The following is a 23,476-nucleotide window of genomic DNA, read 5'->3' as shown; positions in this document are numbered from 1 at the left end:
ACATTTCTGTCACTATTAAGAAGTACCTGAGAGAAATCAGGTTAAAAAAAAAGAAAAGGTTTATTTTGGCTCAGGTTTCAAATTTTCAGTCTCATCTTTCCAGGTCTGTAGTGAGACTGTGTCATAACAGGGAGGGCATGGGAGCACACAACAGATCATTTTATGAAGGCTTGGAAGGAGAGGGGGAGGGGAGAGGAGCGGGAGGGGGAGGGAGGGGGGAAGGGGGAGAAGGAGGGGAGGGAGAAAGAGATAGAGACAGCAAGCAGGAATGAGATGTAAGATATGTCCTTTCAGGGAAAACTCCCAGGGATGTACTTCTTCCAACTAGGTCTCATCTCAAAGTTTCTGCCTCCTCATGGCAGTGCTAACAGCTGGGAATCAGGTCCATAAGCACAAGCATTTCAGAATTATTCTAAACCCAAACAACAGGCACCAGCCTAGAGAAGAAGCAGGCGACGATGGACTCTTTGATGGTGTGCAGGTGTATAGTCCCATATGCTGTCTGAAATAGGACTTGGACTTCTTTTCCCATTCCCAATTCATACCCCGGCTCTCAGGATGTCTGGTAAAACTCTCAGGCAGAGTGATCTTACTAAAAACCAGTTTGTCTGTATTCTCACTCTAACCTGCTTAAAGCAAGTTTATCAGAAGCAACCTTGTTTAGGACTGACTCTTAAGTTCTCCTTGCGGCTAAGCAGACCTATGTGAGAAGACCTCTCTGCTCCTGTCTAGAGAATACTCTTTGTGCTACAGCTCCAGCATCCTTTCTTGCTATGCCTGGGACGCCATGCCTGCATTGGCCTGAAGATTCCACACACAGGCTGGCTTCTGAACCCGCGGTGCTCATTCTGAATTTCCCGTCTCATTTCTCATTGCTTATTCCTTTGTCTTTTTCAGACCACTTCTTCAGCGAGGCATTCCCTAACCACAGTATTGAAATCCAGGATCATTTCCACTCTTCTTTCCTAGTTTAGTTTCTTCTAGGCATGCGCAGTCAACATTTGACGATGCATCACTGTCTTAGCCATCTCCCTGTCAATAGACGGTCAGCTCCATGGGAACTGGGACTTCATCTAGCTCATCATTGTTTCCTCAGTAACCAGAGAGATGCTGGACTTAGAGTAAATGTTATTGAGTGAATTAATTTTGGGATGTGAAGTTTGGGTACCAGAGGGGTAGATTCAGCTGTATGGATAAAGGCGTTTACCATTCATCAGTATGTGGCACCACATAGCTCTACCCTTTCTTTTATACTGCAAAGGGATCTATCTACTTATTGCAAATGGGGAAATTTCACACACACACACACACACACACACACACACACACACACACACACACACACACACACACACACACACAGTGGCGGCCTTAACAATATGGTTTGTGGGATGATTTGTCCAAATTCTTTCTTATCAAGCTTTGTGTTTCAGTAGCCTCATGACGGGACCTAGAGATCTGGAGAACCTTCAGAATAACGCGTAGGAGGGGCTGGGTGCCAAGCACATTTGGCAGTTCCATTCTTGGAGTTTGGTTCACAGCTTCAGGTCTGGCTTTTTTTGTGTTGTGTCAAGAGACTTGAGCCAGAATTCTTTGGGAATTCTTTGGGGGTAGGCAGCAGAGCCAGTCCCCAACATCTTAGGCAGTCCTCCTTTATGTGACGGGAGCCTGTGGACTACAGCTCTCTACTGGGTAATGAAAAGAAAACATTCTAATAAGGACTTCCGTTTGCAACATCTGTTTCATTTGGGTAATTTTAGATGGCTAAAACCCACCTCACAGAACCAGGAGGGCTCCTATCATCTTACAAATGATTGCTTCAGTGTCTCTAAGCACCCGCCACCATAATTAATAGAGTGAAAGGGTTGAGAAGAAATAGGAGCCCATTAAGCTCAGGAAGCTGCATGCTTTAGGGCAAACTGACACAGTAGAAGACAGTGTAATGGTTTTTCTCTCTTAAAAAAAGCCTCAAATAAGTCTTTCTCTCTGTCTTTAAAAAATACATCATAGAGAGTTTAAGCATTTTAATATTTAGCTTAACCTTTCCTTAGCCAGATTGCTTAATGAAGCCCCAGCAATTCCCAGAAGAGAAACAACCTCATCCAAAGAACTTAACAAGGACAAAAATTGAATCTTGAATATACTAACCAAACCTCATTGTTACTGAGACATTCTCCCAGAGACAGCCGTTAATAGAAATTACTGTACTTTTATTCAAATTTCTTGATGGTAACACGAGAAACATTAGCAGTCACTAATTGTTCTGCATAGAGGATGAAATTGGAGGCCCTGGTGAGTACTTTTCTGCTTTTTACCTCTCTCAGTCATTTCTACCCTTCTAGCTAGAGCTTAATAGATACATGTTGAAATAAAAGGATGCCAGGAAATGCAGACCTTAATGGAAAATGGGAAGTATATAAGCCATGGGTTTGGAAGATGGGGAGCCTCCCCCCCCCATCCAACAAAGTTTGCTCTATTTTTAATATAAAAAACAAAGCCCTTGAACGGAAAAGCAAGAATCTATGTGAACTCAAGAATAGTCTAAATGGCTCTTTGTGGAGTCTAATTCCTACTTGTGCAGCTCCATGTGGTAAATAGAACACTTTGACATGCATTATCTCGTTCAGTCCTCAAAATAATCCCTTCTGAACTGAAGCTCCAGGCTTCCCTCAGACCCAGAAAATGTTTTCAAATACTTTATTGTTGCCCGGAGCTTGATGCTGCTGCAAAGTGAGGATGGAAAGCTATTTGGCTGTTTGGTCATCAGGGCCTTTCCAGTGGAATGCTCTGTGGGTTTTGGTCATCCAACATTTCAGCCAGGTGTCCAGGTAGAAACCTTGGTTTACTAGGATACATTTTTGGGGGTGTTGATATGCTAAAGTGACATATTTCTCCATGCTAGTGTAATCAGAAGAAGAAACACTATATTGTGCTGGCCAACAGCTTTTGTTTCTTGATGTGGTGACAGGAAAAAGGGTTATTTCTTGCTTGGAAAGGTGACCTCAAATCCAGAGGACTTGCTGGGAATACTTCAGTCATGTCAGGTGAAGGGTGTTCCATATGGAAAGACATTTGGTCACATTGAAGAGGTTTGTGTAAAAGAGTCATGCCTTCTCTACTCCTTTTTAAAGAAAAATATTTTTAGAACTGGAGGGATGGCTCAGCGGTTAAGAGCACTGACTGCTCTTCCAGAGGTCCTGAGTTCAATCCCCAGTATCCACATGGTGGCTCACAACCATCTGTAATGGGATCTGATGCCCTCTTCTTGTGTGTGTGAAGACAGTGTACTCTCATACATAAAATAAATAAACCTTATAAAATTATTTTTAATAATTCCTTTTCTCCCTTGATTTATTTATTTATTCATTTAACTTCCCAATGTAAGTACCCCCTTCTTCTCCCAGTCCCTCCTCACACAGATCTTTCTACCCTGGTCCTCTGAGAAGTCTATCACCCCTATACCTCTGCAGGACTAGTGACATCCTCTCTGATGCCAGATAAGGTGGCCCAGTCAGGGGAATGAGATCTATAGGCAGGCAACAGATTCAGAGACAGCCCCCTGATGTCCCTCAACCGACGAATGGATGAAGAAAATATGGTTCATTAACACAATGGGATACCACTCGGCTATTACAAAAAAACAAGGACAGCATGAATTTTGGAGGCAAATGGATGGAATACGTCATCCTGAGTGAGGTAACCCAGGTCCAAAAGGACATGCATAATATGTGCTCACCAATAAGTGAATATTAGCCATGAAGTAGAAGATAAAACCATACTCCAATCCACAGATCCAAAGAAGCTAAGTAACCAGGAGGGCCCAAAGGAGGATGCTTGAATCTTTCTTAGAAGGGGAGATAAAATAGATATCGGAAGTGGATGGAGGGATGGAATTGGATGGGAGACGGGATGGGGAGGGGAGCGGAGCGGTGGTGGGTAGTGATCAGATGTACCAAGAGTTCATACTTTTAATGAAACGCTTTGTTCTGAGAATGACGGGCATCACTTCCATTTACCCAAACACAGAAATGTAATCTATTTATGTGCCAGGGAGAGGAAAGCCAGGTGTGGATGGCTCGGGATGTCTGCCTTCTGCATAAGTTCTTTCTTTTACCAATCACCATACAAACATTAAGTTCAGAGCTTTAACCTGGTATAGACGTAGACAAACCGGTCAAGGCCTCTGGCTTTCCTCTGCTCTCTACCTTTCGGTGTTTGCTCTGTGAAGATGGAGGCCACTCCTATATAGAACAACGTCCAATTCCCAGTCTTCTGGGAACAGGCAGTGCTGATTGCCAGATGGTTCCGAAGCACCCGGTGTAGTCAGTAAACTTAGCAGATGAAAGAAATTGGCCTGGCTGCTTTGGCAGTGTTTAGAATGACAAACTATTTGGTGATCTGTAGTATTCGTTACCTGGTGTATCAATGATCACTGAACAATACTTTGTGGTCATGGCCTTTCCTCTGTGGATCCTTGAAAATGGCAGCCAGTGAGAGGAGGAAGAGGAAGAGGTCGGAGGAGGAGGAGGAGGGGGCAAAAAGGATGAAAAAAAAACCCATAGGTGGCACCTGCTGGTTTATGGCTTCATTCCTGTAACCCAAATTTTGTCTCCCACAGCTGTGAGTTTTGGTCTTCACATTTTCTTACTTCACCAAAGGAGAATTGGTTAGCTCCACTTGCCAGCGAACCTCCCTTTTGGTGGCCTTGTCTAAATCGTGGTGATGCCACGAGTCTGCTGCTCTACACTGTGAGACAGGCATAAGAACCCCAGGGTTACTTGCAACACTCAAAATTCCAGATATCCAGACATGAGCCAGGGTTGTGCAGCCTAAGAAATAAGACTTTTATAAAGAATTTCAGTCTGCTCTGACGCTTGCTGGCAGGAAGGGTGCGCTGAACTGAATGAAAGAACACGGATTGGTTGTGGAATGGTCAGAATCTTGTCGTGAATTCTGAGCAGCCCTAAAAAAATATCCTCATTGATTTGTAATTTCTTCAATATCCTCTATAAAGGGCTTGGGGAACAGACTTCGTAGTAAACACACAATAGGCTTTCCCACACTGCACTACTAGAGGTGGCTGTAAATTCTCTAAATGCTCTTTACAAGGGCGTTAAGCCTTTCTCCTAGTTAATATTAAAGGCTTTCCACCCACCCCATTTACTAGTGCCCTTTAGGATTGTGGAAAAGAACAGTTGGCCCTCAATGAGAACAATGGAGAGCAAGTTGAATGAATCCCAGAATGGCGTATTTTACTTGAAAAACATGCATTATGCTCTTTCCCAAGTAAACTGCATAGAAAAATGTAAATGAGGCACAAAGCGCTTATGAATTAGGCCCTAAGCGTTTCCTTTTTAGCATATAAACTGCCACTAAGGCCGTGATAGGAGTGCATTTTCTACTATTTTTCAAACTGTAATTACGTTTCCCGAGTAAAACCCAAATGCTCGCTATGGTCCTGTTGCAACTGCACAAGACAGGTAATAATTGGAAAATTCAAAGCAGAGACTTATCTCCTAAATGCTAAAAGGTGGGGCCCCTCACACTGTACAGAAGAGTTGACATTAAATATCAAACTGAACCCGGCGATTCTCCGTGATGTTAATTTTGCATCTGGAAACGCGTTTCCAAGCTGCAACACCTTTAAGAATATATCAGAATAAAGGACAAGTGATAATTCCGTCCCCAACCTTCATCCTTAAACAGCTTATAATCTCCATCCAGCATCCAACATCCTCCCCTCCCCCATACTTAACTCTGTTCAGGTTGGAGTAGGATGTATTTAAGTTCCAGAGAAGCAAATTAACTTATTTAAATAGTATTGGAATTAAATGAAGTCCCAAAGAGCAACTGGAAAGCTTTGTTCAGTTGTGCACCTAAGGACCACAGAAGAGGGCACACTAAAAAAGCTTGTATAGAGAATTGAAAAGATTTGAACACGCTCCTTCCACCTGTCACCACACTGAGGCAACATTTTAAAAATGATGCCATTCTATTTGGTGATTCAATGGACAACACTAGTTTAAGGATGTATGTATCTACACAAAGGAGAACAAAAGAAAAAACACACTTCTTAAGACTCGGTGGGAAATAACGACTCTCTAGAGGAGGACAATGTAAGCTATGAAGTTTCCACATGCAGAGTGTACAACAGCTACGGGAAAACATAGGCTTTCAACTTAAAGGCAAGGCTCGTCACCCTCAGGTGTGTGGGCTCCCATTCCGGGATCTTGCAACAGTGAGAGCTCAGAAGTGATTTCTGATAGGATCTCCCTCAAAATCCTCAGCCTGACTTTGCACTTTCAGTATGATGTTTTATGGTGTGTGTGTGTGTGTGTGTGTGTGTGTGTGTGTGTGTGTGTGTGTGTGTAAGCCATGTCCCACAATCCTTTGATGACTGCTCATCTATCTACACTTGACATTTGCAAAGGTTTCATCCGGACAGCACTCCTCTTGTTTCTGTGCCTATCAAAAGAAATAACAGTTGTTGCCTTTCTCTTCTCATTAACATGTGCATTTGTCTGCAAAGGCTTTTCTGCAGCTCAGCTTTGCAAACCTGACTTAGGGTTACCGTCTCCATTTGTATTGATCAACTTCAGATGCATGAAGACGTGTAAAACTACAGGATAATTGTAACCCACAAACTAGGGTGTATTCTGTATCCTCCAGTAAAGCCAGAAACATCTGCAATGTTTCTAACAGCAGACAATGTCTCTTCCAATAACTGGCCAAGGAATAGCATAGAATTGGACTTGGTCATCCGGCAGATTTCAGATCTCTGCTCTAACATCTATGGGCAATCTTGAACGTATGCCCTTCGAATGGATGTTCCATGTGTATGGGCAAAATTAAAGATGCACTTCTTTGGGTGGACTGACTGCTGTGTAAGCTAGATGCCTATTAGCCCAGCTGTCTAATGGTTTACATACAAAAGAAAGCCAAGTTTTCAGTTATGGTATTTGATAGTGACTAGTGCTCTCTCTCTCTCTCTCTCTCTCTCTCTCTCTCTCTTTCTCTCCCCCCCCCCACCTCGGTTAACAGATGCCCCATCTTCTCCAATATAAATTGCATAGAGCAGGGCTAGCCAATATTTTCTCATTATTCTTCTTTCCCTCAGGATGAGAGCTAAATTAATTAAATGCAATTAATTTAAATTAATTAATTTAGTTAAATTTAACTTCCCTCCAATGGAAGACATTAAATCTAGGAAGATCTTGTCAGTTTGGGAAGGACCCAAACCACTGTAACAGATCAGCTTTGTTTGTTGCTTTCATAGGCCACCATGTCCCCCTACTGGGAGCCTTGGTTCCCTTCTTTATCCCTTTGCTGGAGGTTGCCATCTCTTAGCTCACTAGAAAGGGAAAGGGGAAGGGAGGAGCACACCTGGGAAGCCCTGATGGTCCGGAATAAGAGAGGAAGGACTGATATTGGTTTGTAAAGTGAATGAATGAATGAATAAATGAATAAATAAGTAAATAAATTAATAAGTGTAGAAGATACTTCTGCATATATTCGTGGTTCAGACTTTGGTCACATGGTCACCCCTAACTCAGGAACACTGGGAAATGTAGTTAGTTGCATTTCCTGAGTTAGAAAGACTAGTACTTTCACAATAGCAAGTGGTTTGTTGTTTCACGTCCTCTGTAGGGATGCTTGTGGGGATTTGTTTAACCCTTTATTAGACTGAATGTTTAGTGATATGAGTGCTATTCTGTAAGGACTTAACATGATCTGTCGCAATTGGTCTATGTTGCAAAGAGACAAGGCAGATGTCAGCTCTTTATCACTTAACATATGAGAGAATGAGAGAAGTCTTAGAGATCAAAGTTGCTTTAGTAGTCGTGTAGACTTATCCATCATGAATTCCTTCTGGTGCCTTCTGAGTAAAGGAGAGGTAGTATGTGTCCTTATGTCTTTAGTTTCTCAAAAGCTTCTATTTAAGCAAAAAATTGTATCTTCGGGTCACCCTTCTTATTAGCTGCTTTGCTCTCCAGAATTTTGTACTTTTCAGTGTATTCAATACATTCAGCTTTGGGTGTTTAAAATCAAATGAATATCAACTGTCATGGCACACCTGTAATCCCTCATTTTGGAGGTAGAGGTAGGGAGCTCAGGAGCTCAAAATCATCCTTGTCTACAGAGTTTGAGACCAGCTTTGGCTGCATGAGATCCTGCCTAATTACATATTTGTTATTGTGTTCTAGCCTCTGTCTAGAGAGTGTATACATCTAGTGGGTACTGAATGGTTGTAGAAAAGGTAAGAATAGGTAAGGAAAACAAGTACTGTCAATGGAGACAAATGAACTATATTAAATAGGCAGTGCATGGGTTCAAAGAACAAGCAGAAAGGTTATCCAACACTGCTGAGGGTGGCATGAAGGAGAAATAACTTCATGGTTAAGAACTGAAGAATGTTAAGAATTTAGTTATCAAGGAATGGTGGGGGCTTTCTGGTAAAGACAGTAGCAGGTTTGAGGTATGTTGATGAAAGCTTGTCAAACTATGACAACATTCTGGTGGTCTGAATATGCTTAGCCCATGAGAACTGATACTATCAGGAGGTGTTATTGGAGTAGGTGTTGCCTTGTTAGAGGAAGTGTGTTACTGTGGGGGTGGGCTTTGAGTTCTTTATGCTCAATCTCTGCCCAGTGTGGAAAGAGACCCCTCTCCTGACTACCTGAAGACGACAGTCTCCTTCTGGCTGCCTTCAGATCAAGATGTAGAACTCTTGGCTCCTCTAGCACCATGTCTGCTTATAACACTGTTATGCATCCCACCATGATAATGATGGACTGAACCTCTGACACTGTAAGGCAGTCCCAATTAAATGCTTTCTTTTATAAGAGTTTCCTTGGTCATGGTGTCTCTTCACAGCAATGAGACCCTAAAACAGGTACTGTGTATCAAATGCTCACATCTGCCTGGAATCTAAGTATGGGACCTTCTTTGGAGGAAGGGTCCTTGAAGGAGTTGAAGAAGCAAGTGAAGATATTCTTCTGGGAAATTTAGGGAGATCACAGCTACCGACACCTTGATCTTGGACATTTGATCTGTAGAACTATGGGAGGAAACATTGTGTTGTTTTCATAAACCTAGTTGGTGGTTATCTATTATAGAAGCCTTCAAATCTAATGCTTGAGATGTTATTCAAATGTGGAGGAGTGATGATAGGTATATGTCTTATGAATTGTTTGGATCTTTAACTGGTTCACTGGATAAAATAGACCTTTCCATGATTTCTATATAAGCTGATGGTGGACACCTATGCTCAACTGAATACTTCTTGATAGTACTTCACATTACTATTCTATTGAACCGGCCTACTTTCAGAACTGAGCTGTATATCAATTGTGTTTTCTTCCAAACTCATTCTTTCTAATGTACTTGTAATTTTGCAGTACCATTGTAACACATAGCTAATGGATAAATTATAACTATGGAAGGAGTTATTGCTCTCAAAAATAACAAAATACTTTTAGAAAGACTGGAAGGTGATTAAAAATTATAAAAATAAAGGGAACTTTGTAGTTAAAGTGCTCATGTGTCATAATGTTTTAGACATGTTTAGAAAATTGAAACTATTCTTTGTAAGGGAGGTATTCTGAGAGTGCTTTATATAAAAGAGCTTTGAGGACATTTGGCCAATGGCTGCTGGCTGGCTTACACATCAGAGATGATGTCTGTGTTTGACATTTAAATAAACTATTTGTGATATGTGCTTTTTATAGTTTTCTGCTTGAATCACCTTTTGTACTCCTCTCTCTTTTTTTTTCTGGTGACATTGGATGAGAACCTTTCTAGTGCAGATTGGTAAAATGAGCGTAGGCAGGACTGTGAACAAATCCCTCCTCGGGGCTTATGGGAGCTTCCTTCCAGATATGATTACTATGGAACAAATTTCTTTCTCACTTGACACATGGCTGTTTGGCTTCAGACATGGAGTTTCAGTTCTCAGTGCCCGAAATTCTGGAATAGAACTCACGTTTCCTCTATACAGAGCGTCATAAGTGATATCTTATTTTCTTATTTCCAAGGCCTGACCTTTCTGTCTACCTTAGCTTATAGAGGTTGCTATTGGCAGCATCAGAAATGGAGCACAGGAAAGATTCTTTTCTGACCCTATATCATAGTCATGGTGTGCTGTACCAAGACAAAGGAACTATAAGTGAGAAGATGTGGTAGAAACTGCTGTTCTCTCTCTGTCTGTCTCTCTGTCTCTCTGTCTCTCTGTCTCTCTCTCTCTCTGTCTCTCTCTCTCTCTCTCTCTCTCACACACACACACACACACACACACACATTTTTCTTCTTTGGCTTTGTCTCTGTCTCATCCTTTTCCTCTCTCTCTCTCTCCTCTTCCATTTCCTCATTTGCTTCTCTGTCTCTGTCTTCCTCTCTCTTTCTCTTCCTCTCTCTTTCCTCTACCATTTCCTTCTCTGTTTGTCTTTGTTTCTCTGTCTCTGTCTCTCTCTCCGTGCCTCTCTCTCTCTCTCTCTCTCTCTGTGTGTGTGTGTGTGTGTGTGTCCTCACTTTAAATTTTGTGATCCTTGAGGCAAAGCCCAAGGCTTTGTGTCTTTCATGCACGTGCTCTACCCCAGCCCTGCTCTTTGGTTTGTGTCTTCTGCCCCCTTCTCTTACTTCTTAAGCACATGCTTCAAATTCACATTCTAATCTCTAATCAAATGCTATCTATTTGTATGTTGGAGTAGTTTCTATGCTTATCTCTACTATATTTGGGTTTCAGATTATTTATTTTTTGAATAAATGTGAGTATTTATGTAAGTTTTCTGGATGCAAACCAATTGATTATTGGGAATGTATGAAATTTGGCAAATGAGCCATGTTGTAAGGAAATGGGTCAAGTGGTAGCATAGTTTAACTTGGGTTTGAAATTTTGTGATAGATAACTCAAGAATAAATAGTTAGAAAATTATTCATCAATTCGCAACTATTGTGAATAAACTACCACATGCCTTCTGATAAATACAAACAGGACCAATACCATCCATCACCTTCTACAGTTTTTTTATAGATACCTTTCTTGTCTGAGAACAAAACTAAGATTACCAGTATTGGTAGTTTTCAGCCTTATAATATCATCAGGGTACTTACTAGCTCATACATGGTCACATCAGAGAAGAGAGTGATTGAAGTTCAGGTAGTAAGATCAATGAATGGTCTTTTTACATGTACAATACCCAGACAACCATCCAGAAGCATATAAAATGCTTGGATATAGCTCTTTGAGTTAGACTAGTATGTTGTAAAGAACATGATAGACACAAGACACAGATGCGATCACCAGTCTCAGCTGTGCAAGTACCGGCTCTATGACTTCCGGTAGAAGTCTCATATCCTTCTAGTTGGGTGAGGTGATGCCTACTGTCTGCTGCCATTGTAAAATACTCATTTACTAGGGAACTTTCAAGGCTGTTTGAAGGACTCACTGCACCCTTTATAGACTTTCTTAGATACTTCATTACCTTTGCCACATAGCATGATATTTGAAGGATAGTTTTGTAGTGGAGACATATGATCCAATCTTCCTCCTTTCATACCGTTAGTGCTCCTGTTAGAAGGCAGAGGCAAGAAAAAGCCATGATTTGCTTACTGATTTGAAAAATAGAGGAAATCAGAAGTGTTTGGCTTGGGCTAGCATGACCAAGAAAGAAATAAAGTCCACCAAGGAGCATGTGGGGTGTTGCATCCAACCCAGGTCCATAGTGTACAGAATGAGCCACGCTTTCTGTCTGTAAGAAACTAGCAGAAGACACAGACACATAATAACATATGAGGGGTCTGGATATTGAAGCAGGAAGAGCTGAATATTGGCCATCACCATTAGAGATCCAATGGGAATAGGGAGGGGAGAGTATTGTTTCCTCAGAGAGTCGATGGATGAAAGAATTATGAGCAGACTTCTTGAGTATAAAGATTTCCCAACAACTTGAGTGATGTATCACTAGAAGGTGAACCTTTGAGAGGAGAGAAATATTTACACATGTATGTTGGAATCTGGCCTGACAGGAGGTGATTTCTGGCTTGCTGTTAGCCATGTAAACTGTGTGATAGTCCTTTCATCTGAGCCAACAGCTTACTTCTACTATCATCATCCTGTAGAAGACCACCAAATAGATTTCATATCCTTCAATAACCCATACTCCTCCATTCCCACACTAACAGAACAATAAGAATATTTTGGTGAAAGAGGAGTGATTGTCTCCATGATCATTAATACTCCTATTGAAGAACCACTATTATCTATAATAGAACATGTGACCTTAAATCAGGACAATGGACATAGAGGAAGTCCAAGAGAACCTCAGTCTTTATTAAATACTGGACCCAGTGACTTCTGGAATGGGGCACACAGAAATGTAGTTTGCATAGAAGATAGCAGTGGCAGCATTTGCTTCGAAGTGCTAAGATGAGTTTTCCTCCGAGGTACTGCCTGTAAGCTGTGTGACTCCATGGCAACATTTACAAGACAGAAATGTGATCACGGACAATTCTGCTGCCCTTGATGGTAACATGCTGGCAGTGATTGGAGCAGGATTTGCCAAGCACACATTGACCCTCTGAGTCACAGTGGTTCCCATGGAGATTAACACCATCAGCTGCGGGGACAGCAGCCCAGAATTGCGATTGGTGTTAGACAGAAAGGAGAAAAATGGCAGCATGGTACTCTAGAAATGCAGCAATTGGGATGAAAAAGGAGGGTGGGGTGGCATAGCTCAGGAGAGAAAATGCTTTGTAATTGCATAGCAACCGATTCCTCTAGCTCTTCTTGCAAATGGCTGGGCAGAAAAGTGTGCTTCCTGGCAGATAGGCGACGATCTACTTTTATTTATCTGTTTTTTTCCTGCAAACTTTCTTCTCATCCTTGATAGCTTATCTCCCTAATGGAGTGAGTCTGGGGCCACAGAGTCCCTACTCTGGCACTGTAAAGAGTGATTTATACACTGGGACTGAGGCGTTGGAAGGACACAGATCACTTTTCTTGATGGGTTTAAATGTTCTTTCTGTATTACAAAAAAATAATCCCTTTATTTTTATTTGAAGAAAAGAATGCCTTCAATTTTACTTTTCATGCAGTTATTTCATGTATATTAATAGGGACCCCGCCTCTCCGAGAAGCAATATCTTTTAGCTTTGGGAATTGTAGTGAGGGTATGTGGTTTATCCTATCCTTAGCAACCGAGTCTAGCTGCCTATGCCCTTATGAGCTGCAAAGGTCATCTTTTGGGTACCCGACTCTATATCCTTTTTGGCATTCAGAAAGAGGAAAGACTCTAGTGATGTATGCGTTTTCCCAATTCTCTGCCTGTGAATCCAGCTCAGATCAGATGAATCGGGGACTATAAGGTGAGGAGTAATTTTTTTCCTATTTCTTTCATATCAGCAGTTGTGGAAAAATACCCATTAGTTGCTGATTGATCAAACAGAGATAAGAAGGAGAACTGGTTCCTAGAAAAATCAGACTCAATAGTTTCAAAAGCTGAAGCGACAACCTGCGAAGCTGGAAAAGAAGGAAGATAATGGTTTTCTAAGAAATGCAATGTAGTTTTGGAGAAAATTAGCATTAATGAGATACCTAGAGATTGCAAACATGCTGCTATTCTTTTTAGTGTTAGTTGTGGGAGATTGCATTTTCTATGGCGAGCCAGTTTGTACAGAAGGAAGTGAGTCAGGCGGGGTGTGGCTGCAGTCTTAGCTGGACCATCAATTATGATTATTGGGCAGTTTACTGGGCCTCAGTTTACTCATTTCTAAAATGACCCACACAATCTCTAAGTATTGAAGAATAGTGTTTTGTATAGCATGAATGACTGTGAGGACATAACCGTGTTGTGGCTTTTGTTGTTGTTATTGTTGATATTACTGTTGCTGGTGTAATTGATATTGTTGGTGTTGGTCTTGTTATTGTTGGTGATGGTGTTATTAATATTGTTGGTGTTGGTCTCGTTGGTCTTCTTGTTATTGGTGGTGATGCTGTTATTGATATTGTCAGTGTTGATGTTATTGGTGTTGTTGTTGTTGGTATTGCTATTTGTACTATTGTTGACATTGGTGATGTTCTGCGCATATTTTGCCACACGAGTCTCCTAAGACTAGCCATGGTCCCCTGGAGATTCAAGAAGAGCTGAGGTTCTTGCTTGAGCCTTAAAGGAAGCAAAGACTAATGTCTTAGCTCAACTCAAATTCGTCTAGCAAGAAGTGCTCTGACATGAGGGATACCCAGTTGTTTTGTCCTAGTCAGACTTTCAATACATTGGACATGTCCCACATCAAGGAGGTTAATTTCAAAATCTTAGTTTCACTTGGAGAAACCCTTACAAATACACTCAGAATACTGTTTGATCAAATACCCGAGCTCTTCATGGCACAGCCATGTCAACGCACAAAAGCAATCACAAAAATATGATTCATAAAGGATCATAACTCCTTATTTACAAATTCCGTGGTTCTGCGAAGGATGCGATATTATAAAAAGTGATTTGCAGAAAACCCCAGGAAGCTCCGTGTCATGGGAAATGATTTGAAAGCAGAGATTTATACTTTAGGAATGTGTGCTCCCCGTTTTCTTCCTAAGGACACCTCATCTTGTTTCACTGCACCGTGGTTACCACACAGGCAACCCAGGATAGTGCTCAAGCTTCCAGGTCATAATTCCATGTCTTTGCCTCCTGTTAGCTGTTTGACCTTAGGGGAGTCAACAGACCTGTTTGTGTTTTATTTTCTTATCTGTGAAATGCCTCTTGTGAGGCTCACTCACAGCAATGCCTGGGAAGTACACAAATGACACAAGGCACATACTTAGTAATGATCACATACACATGTATGTGTTAATGGAAACTTGAAGATTTGAGATGGTAAGTAACACTTTTATAAATAGATCTGCCATGAAAGTTACCAGAAACTATCTTTAGTTACTAGTACTTCAATAACTGTCAGATCAGCTTTGGCTTTTATTTTCAAGTCTTCCTTTAAAAGTGATTGTGTGCGTGCGTGTCTTAGTTAAGATTTTAATGTTTTGAGCAAACATCCTGGCCAAGGCAACTCTTATAAGGACATTTAACTGGGGCTGGCTTACAGGCTCAAAGGTTCAGTTCATTATCATCAAGGTGGGAGTATGACAGCATCCAGGCAGACATGGGGCTGGAGGAGCTGAGAGTTCCACCTCTTGTTCTGAAGGCTTCTAGGAGAAGACTGACTTCCAGACTGCTAGGACTAGGGTTTCAAAGCCCATGTCCACAGTGACACATTTCCTCCAACAAGGCCACATCTAATAGTGCCACTCCCTGGACCAAGCATATTCAAACCACCAGTGTATGTGTGTGTGTGTGTGTGTGTGTGTGTGTGTGTGTGTGTGCATGTGTGTGCATGTTTAATAGATGATCATGATTGAGCATCGATTGAGATATGAGTGCTTAGCTATAGATGAGTCTTCTCCCATCAAAGGCTCTGGGAACATTCTGGAAGAGGGAGAATAAAGAATGTCACAACCAGCAGAGGAGGAGAGAACTGTGAAATGCTAACTTCTGAAGGGATGACTGTCACACACAGCAGCTGTTGTTGCTGCACAAGATCTGGACAGAATTTGGTAAGTCACAATTCCAATATGAATGGGAAGAAGACCTAGGACTCGCCCCTACTGGAGGATCTATTAACAGTTGATGGCTGCTGAGGGAAGGGAGTACCACTCTCTTTTGGGGAAGTATCCATTGGTATGTTGAACATTCCTTGGTGGATGACCCCACATACATGTTCATATGTGGAGCACTAACTAGACTCAGGGGATTATAAGAAGCAATAAAAAACAACAACATGAATTTGGGGAGGAGACAGAGTGGGAGAGGCAGTAGAGAAAGTTGGAGGGAGGTAGGGATGAATGAATATGACTAAAATAATGTCGTATAAATATATGAAAAACCAAACAAAACAATGACACCCCAACAACTCTGGAACCAAAAAGGAACCTTCTTTACTAATGAACACTGATGCCACCTTCTGCTCACCAGATGACACAGTGCTCTTGTAGTTGGTTGCAAAGTTCAGTGACCCCGGGGGAAGTCAGGATTTTGACCAGCATCCAATCATCAGGTCTCCCTGCAGAGAGCACCAAGTCCAATGCTTCTATACAGTCAAGGTCGGGTCTCCAGTTTCTGCTTGTGGTTTCTTAGAAATTGCACACATGCTAAAGACACTGCTGTTTTTAATTGCCCTGCCATCACTTTACACCAATCTGCAGTTGACCTTTCAAGGACAGATTTTGTTTATTGCTCCTTTCAGTCAAAGAGATGCAGAATTGTCTAATAGAATTGTCTAATCGTCTATCTCTTTAGACAGCCAGGAAGCCTTTTTTAAAATTTACAGAAAATACTAGCTTCTTCTGTCTCCTGGAGGTGGTAGCTTGGGTTAGACTGCATTAGGTCAAAATATTCACCTTCAGTGTGTTTTGTCCTTTTCCACATTTATTGTAGGTGTTAAGGACCTTCCTATGACCTGCCACACTCTTACCTGTTTGTTCCCACTCCTCATACAACTTCTTGTCATCATGGAGCCCTGGATCACCCATATTAGTAGTGATATCCTTCTAGAAACACAGACTCCCAACACATCACTTTGAGGAAGCATTGTCTTGACAGAATAGCACATTTAATCCTGAGTTCAGATCTCTGACACTGAGGTAAAGTCCTTTGCCCACAGGTTTTTTTACCTGTTAATTTTTCTAATGGTCTATAATATTTTTGCAGGAAATTTGTATCATGAGAACATCATTTATAAGACTAATGAATTCAATGAAAGTGTTGCCATGAGTATTTGTACCCATTGGTCCACCTCACCAATGAATTCCAAGGTCTGACTGAGTTTGTCTTTGTGACTTGGTGTACAGCTCACCACCTCTCTTTGGCACCATGGCAAGGTAGGTTCTTGTCCCATTGTGACATTGCCCTTACGTGGATGTGATTGTGAGGAACTAATGAGAATGAAACCACATAACTAGGCTTTCTGCTACAAGCTGGTGTGGGCTCCTTCCTGGTAGAAGCCATGGCTGGCTCTGTTCTCTCTCCTGTGCACCATCTGAATCCGTTATTCCACCACTAGCCTAATGGTGCGTTTCTAAAGTGTTTATTGCACATTTGACCAATTGTCTGCTGTCTGTGAGTTTAGATTTCTTTTCTGCAGTGTTGCTATAGGATGGAACTTGGAATTGAGACCTGTTTTGCTAACTCACCAGTTACAGTTATGGCTAATAATAAAACCGCAGGTCCTTTTCACCCACAGAGGATCTTAACAATAAACGCACTACTCACTGAACTATTAACCTATCACTTTGACGATGCTTGTTTGGTAAAGGGGGTGTCAGTCGAGATGAGCTTATGCTGACCTCCCACAGCAGAGGATTACCCCTACCTCATGTTCACACTAGCAGTCCTCCCCAGCCTGGTCTCCCCAGTGTCACAGAGACTTGGCAGAAATGAGACATTTTTAACTCTTCCCAGACCTCTCATTTTTCCATCTCTGACATTATTCATAAGCTTGTGTCAGAGCTCCAATAACAATGGCTAATACTGCTTTCTGATGCGGTACCTTAAAAGGCTTTCTTGATTCTTTTACATCTTCCTACTTAAATGTGGGTACCTCTATGAGCAGGAATTTGGTAATCTTGTTTCTCATAATAGGACAGCGATCAAACACAAGACTAAGTACACATAGTCAGTAGTCCCTGAACCCCACCCCTACCAAGTGATTACGGAATGATTCTAGTCTCTCAGCTTCATGGTGCTTTTCATGACCCTGAGCCCCAAAATCCATATCCATGGTAAATTTCAAATGAATGATAACTGGAAAAGAATGGAGACCATTGGTAGAGCACCCACAATGTGCTAGGCTTCCATGTGCAGTAACTCCGTTTCTTGAATTTTGACAAGATGATCTTACTTACTAATTTTGTGGATGAGAATGGCAAGGTTAACTCACTGACCCCTAAGGTACACAGAGCTGTTGTCGCTGCCTCTGTTTGTCTCAGAGCTCGAATTTTATTGTCTCAGGATATGTTATTATCACCCTATTCCCCTATTTCCTCTGAGGATATTATTAATGTCTATATCATGAGCACAGTGACACTTAGACAAATGTATTTACTTGCATAGTTTCTACCCTGAGGGACAAAACAAATCTTTTAAAAATAAATCAATAAAGTGATTAGGGCATCCTCGAATTTTCTTTTCAAGTTGTAAAGGAGGCTCAGTGTCAAGACCCAGAATTTAGAAAGAAGAGCAATTGTCTTAGAGTTCAGAGGGTCAGACACACCTCTCACCCAGTCCTGCTTTCTTTCTTTCTTTTCTTTGTTCTGGACGTAGGGAAGAACTGAATTGTCTTTTCTTGGGCCACGGGAGACAGCAAGGCATGGACATTCGTGTTATGACAACCCTAGGGAACTGTAATAATCCAGATGACCAGAGGCATCCCCCACACCGCTGCGACCATTTCAGCATGGCAGGAAGGCATGGGACAGCCACAATAATGATCCTTGGTGAGTATCTGGTACCAGCAGGAGTTGCTAGGAGCTTCCCCACAGTGATGGTGGCACACAGAACAAAGGCTAGTGCCCAGAAAAGATGGTGGCTTTGGACACACATAGAAGCCACCAGCCGAATTGGCAGTGGTCCCTTAGAGATCTGTGCCTTGCAGAAGAAACAGTGACATCCAGCAGACACAGAAGTCACATAACAGGCTTTGTGAATGAGAGTCCTGGAGACCCAGAGGGCCGGGCAGAGAGCTTTTGTAGGGCGAGTGCTAGCAAGTGGGCATATGGCATAATTATTCACTCATGTCTGGGCTTAGCTTGCTTTTGGACATGGATTATATATTTCTGCTTCATTAGATAGCTGTAAGGACTGAATGAGATTGTATGATGTGAAAAAAAAACCTGCTCAGTGCTGGGCTTAGAGTAGTGATCAAAAGTGGCAATCTTTTCTCCTTCCTTACTGTCTGTGACTGAGACTGAAAGAAAGCACATGGCATTGCAGGATCCAATCTAAAACAAAAATTTCATGAAGACCACAGCAGCCACGTGTGTATCCCATCAGGGACATTAGATTACAAGCCTACCTGGTTTTGTTTTTGTTTTTTGTTTTGTTTTGTTTTGTTTTGTTTTTTTTACATCGGAACATCCCATAATTCTTGTGCTAAATGTTTGAGTCCTCTGTATGCATAAAGTCTTTAATCTTGTTAAGTGTGTAATATTACTATCTCCATTTTATAAGTGAGGAAAAGTGGAGCTAAAAGGTTAGGTAACTTTGCAAGGTCGCATAGCAAGTGACAGTTGGAATTCACATTTAACAGGGCCACGTCCGTAATCCCTGCACCTGTCACTTCTATAGCTCTAAGAAGTTCAGGTAATAAAACAAATAATGGCTCAGTGTTTTCTCCGGGGATGGCACACTCTTAAGTCTTGGAGCACACTTGTCATCACAGCCTAGAGAAACGCAGTGCCCGGCCTAACAGTCAAACAGAGCAGTCTTGGATTGTTCCAAGATGAGAGCCTTTTCTCAAATAAGGCAGTCCATGAAAGTACCCTACCTGTAAAGTTGTAGTGGCAGAAAGGGCTGGGAGACTAATTTTTGAGCCTTTTTATTTATCTAAAAGGCATAGTTATGGGATAAATTTGTGGGTAGTTTCAAACTTCAAGATTTCCCTTTATGGGGACCAGTGGGAGACAAGGTTTCTAAGAGCTCAGCGCGTGGAAACATTGCTTTCTTGGGCAAGAGGTATTGCCTTATTTTATGGAGAGTGCATTTCTGATAATAAACCTAGCATTCTAACTTTATTTATTTATTTATTTATTTATTTATTTATTTATTTAGCATCAAATACTGAAGACCTAAGAGCGGCTCTGGGGTTCTTGGTTTTATAATTGAGTGCAATCTCCTTGTGAGCTGATTTGTACTTGAATCATTTTATTTGTTTATTTATGTTTTTAAATCCAAGCCAGTCTTGATTCTTTAGTATGCTTCCATCCTTATATCTATCTGTGTACATCTTCGGTGGTAGACTCCAATCCTTGGTAGTGTGCACGCAGTGAGTCTGAGGCTACAGTCCCTTAGAGGAAGATCAAGGGGCCCCTGCATAATCGTGGTTCATCCTGCAGAACGGCATCAGGCTGGGCACCAGCCAATGTTTGATGCGAATGTCTCTTGGCTAGTTGGAAGGGAGACTGTTTTGTAGGGGGAAGTGTTGCTGTTCCTGTGGGTGATTGATTGATGGAACGATGACAGCACAGAGCCATAAAGACCTTCATTGTGGCACATTTAATACTGAATTTGGTCCATTGAGGGCAGGTTTCAGTCTGATAAACACTTGGCAGAAAGGGAGAGCTCGTCTCCTGGTAGGCTGGACGGGAAAGTTGATTTACAAGAAAGCAGGTGTCCCGATCCTAGATTAAAGATCAGGCCACCTGCAAATAATCCCCCAGGTCAAGTCTGTTCCCTTTAGATGTCACGGGGTAGCACATTTAACATCTGGTAGGTGTGGGACTCCGCATCTATTTCCCCCCCCCCCCCCCGGAGAGGAAAGCAACATATGGAAAATGGTTCTAGGAGATTACTCTCCTCTTTAGTTTTCGCTGCAACCTCGGAAGATAATCGCTTCTGATATGCTTCTTTAGGATATGGAGATAATAAAACACTGGGAGGGTAAGATTCTTGCTCAGGTCATAGAGGAGCCAGGGTACCAGCTCAGGTGTGTGTGTGTGTGTGAGAGCTAAAGTTATACTTTAAGTGCTAATTACTGTGCCTAGGAAATCCATGAAACAAAAATGACTCTAACACGTAAGCCCCTTGCCTAAGGAATGGTAGGTACTTCCTGAGATACTGGAGGATGTTGTTTATGGAAGATAACAAGTCACGTGCTTTCATTCCCATTTCATGTTTGTTCCAACTGCACTGGATGTGCTTGATCACAAATAGGTGGGAGGAACATAGATGGGAGACGGATCGGGCTGTATGCCTGCCTCTGTGTGGCCTAATATTTTTTAAAACCTAAATGCTTTCACCTCCTTTCTAGCCCACCACCCACCACAGGTAGTAGAAAGGAAAGGTTAGTAGGGCAAAGGAGAACCTGTATGGATTCTTTGGGGGTGAATCCAATCTGTGTTGTCCTGATAACAGCAGTTCAGTCTACCGGAATCAGCAGCGGTAGCTTGATCCATTCGTACACAAATACCATTTATGAGTCAGCAACCACAGTTCAATGCAGAAGAAACCTCCAGGCTCTGCCAGTAGGCGGAGTCCATGGAAGGGACAAGAAGCTGCTGGGACACCAGCAGAAGTTCTTTGGTGTGTTTTTTACTCTACGAAGTCATGACAAACGATGATCAGCAAAGAGCAGTAAGGTGACCCAATACCACGCAGCATGGTTCACTGTCTCTTGGGTTGTATTTAGACCCTCCCCAAACATTGCATGCTCTCTCAAGCGCCAGCTCTAGCAAAATACCACACACTCTTTGTTTTTCAGACCGATTCTAGAAATACACCATGTTTCTGTTCTCAGCTAAACATCTTCGCATGCGTCTGCTTCAACAAAAACATCCTCTCCAATGACAACTTCTGGAAAAACACCACGTGACACAATTGAGTCTCCCATGAAACCACAAATTTCCACTTCACCCTTGAATGGACCTGATGGGAAATATGGAAGCCTTAGGGGTTTGCCTTTACAAGCCTCTGCAAAACGTGACTTGTTGCTAATTCTGGGAACCTGGAAGTGGACCTGGCTAGAGTCTATCATCCTGGCCAGTATTTAATTAAGCTTGTTTCAAATGTGGCTCAAATTTGTGATAGTGGCCCACCCACTGGGATTAACATGTGACTCAAGTGTGGTCACCAAGCTCACCCCTAACAAATAGTGTGACACTCTGCTCTCTAACGGCAAGATGAGATGTTTAGACGCACCATTTTCACTTTGGGAGCCAGGAATTAAGAGGAAAAATCAGTTGTTCTGGGCTGGAAGAGCATCCGGGCAGCCCTATTCGTGGTGCAAGTTGTCCAGGAAGGTGGCAAGTCTCCTTGAATCCTGGGTTCATTGTCAGCCTCAAAGGGTCTTTGAGGAGGCTTGTGTATTGATTGACTGCACTTGCATTCGTGGTGTGTTGTGATCAAAAGACAAGGTACTCACAGACCACAGCAGCCACAGGTACGGCTAGATGACAGCTGGCTCAGACAAAAATTTACTTGCCTATCGTTCATCACTGAGGAAATGGCCCTCACTCTCGGTCACCTTCTTCTTACTGGATTAGGAATACATCAACCTTGGGAATGGACGAGCTCTGACACTTTTCTTGATTTGGCTTTAATAATTCAAGAGTTCAGGCTATAGAGTATTTTAAAACTCTGCAGGGTTAGGCATAATGTCTATAGTTTACTTTTCTAAAGGGGCAGCATAGACAACGCCATCCTTCTGAGAGAGCAGGAGGCTTAACTATGATCATTGACCTTGGCCTCTCTGAATCCTCTATGGTCACTGTGTAGAAAAGAGAAACAGCATCATTTATTCTGGACTAGAGAGGTCTCGGCAAGACTTAGAGGGCACCTTGATGTGCTGGTGGTCCCAATCCACCTGGGGTGAGGAAAAATCCTTGGGTGTGTGTGGGGGGGATCGGGACTAGATAAACAATGTCAGCAGTGTGTTTACAGATATGCAAATAGACATGGAAATTAGACTCCTGTCGGCTTCATTTAGAATGTAATTTAAAATTAATTAAAAATTAAGAGGTAAATTAGAAGCTAACATTCAACACCATATGGGAAAATATACATATTTATCAGAATGGCATATATGTATGCTACATGGGCAGGAGCTAATTGTGATGTGTACGAGGCTCCTCTATTTGGAAATTACATAAAACCAATGCAGGGAGTTTGTGATGTACAGCGAAGTTTAGTTTTTGACACTCCAAGAATTAAACATCTTTCCAACATGAGGGTTAAATGTGTGCATTTCGTATGCATTGCGTTCTTGGTGCGTGCGTACTGAAGGACGCAGAGTTTTATAAGTGGAAAGTGAAATGACGGATCAGGTAGAGTTTACCTCCATATGCTGTAAAATATTTGTGAACCTCATTTTTCTCAAATGGGGTCAATGAGTACATTCACCCCGGCAGGCCTTTTGCATATTGTTAATATGCGATCTATACTTGCAAACTAATGGCTTCCTTCTCTCAGCCACCGAGGAGTTCTGGGTGATTAATGAGTTAATGACGGCATCCGCACAAGGCCAAAACAACTCATTGAAAAGTGAAAAATTCAATCACTCCACCGACTGTTTTGTCTACAAAATAACCGAACAACTTCCGTGATTGATTTTCTTCCCGCTGAATTGATTGCCACTTTTTTGGCAACTTCATTGAATTAACCGATTGTTTGACACAACTAGAGTGTGGCTGGACTCCTTTCTGTGAACGTCACAAAACAGT

General features: G+C 42.0%; 1 long non-coding RNA gene across 2 annotated transcripts in view; it reads left to right on the top strand.

Moving 5' to 3' along the window:
• Positions 1-219: 219 nt before the first annotated feature.
• LOC108352734 (uncharacterized) overlaps positions 220-23,476 on the top strand; it is a 26,640-nt gene continuing 3,383 nt past the window's right edge. Inside the window, exons 1-4 of one of the 2 annotated variants that reach the window (XR_001841105.3) lie at positions 220-13,362; positions 15,460-15,601; positions 16,755-16,924; positions 18,366-18,538. This is a non-coding gene — a long non-coding RNA (uncharacterized LOC108352734). Of the gene's footprint in view, positions 16,925-18,365; positions 18,539-23,476 lie in introns of both variants that reach the window. The other variant, XR_001841104.3, reaches the window with a different exon arrangement.

The sequence above is a fragment of the Rattus norvegicus genome, chromosome 14 (assembly GCF_036323735.1).
Source record: "Rattus norvegicus strain BN/NHsdMcwi chromosome 14, GRCr8, whole genome shotgun sequence".
NCBI lineage: Eukaryota > Metazoa > Chordata > Mammalia > Rodentia > Muridae > Rattus > Rattus norvegicus.
Note: the sequence above shows the minus strand (reverse complement) of the source record. Positions and strands in the feature narration are given on the sequence as shown.